We start from the raw sequence: 2153 nt of genomic DNA on the forward strand, positions 1-2153 counted from the left end.
AGTGACCTGAAATATATAATTTCTATTTACTTCAATTTTTCTTTTCTTTTAGAAAAATCTTTAGTATTTTATTTGGAATAAGAGAAGTAATCCAAACTGGTCAGCACTGTTTGATTTTCTCTTTAACTTCTATTTAATATTCTCAAACACTAACATACATCAAATTAGAGTTCTGATTAAAATATAGAATCATGGGACTCAACCTAGTTTCTCTCTCCCTCTTCTTTTTTCTCTTCTTCCTTTTCCTCTCCTTTCTGCTCATGTTCTATCTTCTCTTCTCCCTCCTTCTTTCTAATGTGTACAACTAGTCACATTCTTCTCTAAGATGCAGTTGTTATTTCCCTAAGTTGGAACAGCTGTGGAAATGATCCTTACATATTAACACTCTGTAACTGTTGTCTGGGGGTCTAAATAAGCCACTTTTCTCATTCCTTCAAAGAGGTATTTGCTCATTTTTCCTCTGTGGGTCATGCTTCTAGTACATTGTAAGATAACTGAAGTAACATTTGGTTTTAAATTATATTTGTTCTTTATGAAGCATTTTATCATATCTTGCATAATTATGATTGCACTTAAAGATTTCACCAGTGGCTTCTACCTTTCAAGCTGCCCTTTTCTTTTTCTTTTTCTTTTGCAGAACTGGGAACTGAACTTAGACACTCACACTTGCTGGGGAAACACTTATTCTACTGAGCCACCTCTTCGGCCCCCAAGCAGCCCTTTTCTTAAACTCCTCAATACAATCATAAATTTAAAAAGAGCAAGAGAATATACATGAGAAAGTGGATAGCATCAATCCATAATATGCATGCGTTCAAATGTCATATTGAAACACAGATTTATATAATTAATGCATATTAATTAAAAGATTATTTTAGTCAAATTCATTTTATGTTATGGATAGAAATAAATTGTTAACACTGAAATTTTTGTTTTTTCATATGAGTTAGAGAATGTAATTAAAACTTTTTTTAAATTCCCAAACATGACCCAGTCCTAGCCCAGGTCCTGTGAGTGTGTGGGAGAGCTTCCAGCTACCCTGTGCCAGAGGGACCTACTACTGGTTCCAGCCCAGACGCAGTGTGGGTTAGACCCTCTTCCATCCCCTTGGGATGCCCCCCACCACTCCACAGCACCTCCCCTACCCCGCCCGCTGAGTAGGAATTTCTGCCATGCTGGAACACCCAGACCCAATCCTAGTCCAGGTCTGGTGAGTGTGTGGGAGAGCTTCGAGCTACCCTGCACCTGTGGACTTATAACTGGTCCCAGCTGAGGCAAAGTGTGGGTGAGACCCTCTTCCACCCCTTGGGACACTCCCCACAACTCCGCAGCACATGCCCCACCCCGCCCACCGAGTAGGAATTTCTGCCGCATTCTGAGAACCTTCAGACCCAGTCCTATCCCAGGTCCGATGAGTGGCTGGGAGAGCTTCCTCTCCCCCCCTATTCCACCTTGTCCACCCCAGGCTCAGCTCAGGCCTGGCATACAGGCCTGGGGTGTAACCCTGCAGCTGCAATCCCTACAGAGAGTGTAGAGGATAGAACCACCCAGCGAGTCTAGGAGCAGAATATCTTGCCAGAGGGGCACAACAGGTTCACCCTCAAGGGCAGTAACAGGAAGGAGCTGAGGACAGCAGCCAGACCCAAGCTAGGCATAGCTGGATAAATTCAAACTTTGTAGATCTGCACCTGAACTTCAATACCTGCTAAGGTTATAATTACAACGAAGATCTACAACAAAGGCCAGAAAACAGTGCTACGCAAAATGACGAGAAGGAACAAAATGCAACCTCAGAAGGCAAGCGCAACCATAACAAGTGCAGAGGACACTAACACAGAACAAATTGGGAATCACACAGCTGAAAGCAATGAATCAATGGCTTCTGCAGTAAAGAAACAGCTGCAGAAAGGTATAGAGGAACTCAGATTGGAAATAAAAAAAATCCCTGAATTAATAGCATCTGCAGTAAAGAATCAAATGTAGAAACATATGGAGAAAACCCAATGCCCACCCAGAACACGTGTGGAGGACACTAGCTCAGCTCAAATGCATGAATTAATAGCATCGATAGTAAATAAGCAACAGCAGAAAGATATAGAGGAAATCAGAGCACAGTTCTTTTCTGAAATAAAGAAAGGAATTCTCAGAACTCA

Source organism: Octodon degus, unplaced genomic scaffold (assembly GCF_000260255.1).
Source record: "Octodon degus isolate 3935 unplaced genomic scaffold, OctDeg1.0 scaffold00012, whole genome shotgun sequence".
In the NCBI taxonomy this organism is placed as follows: Eukaryota; Metazoa; Chordata; class Mammalia; order Rodentia; family Octodontidae; genus Octodon; species Octodon degus.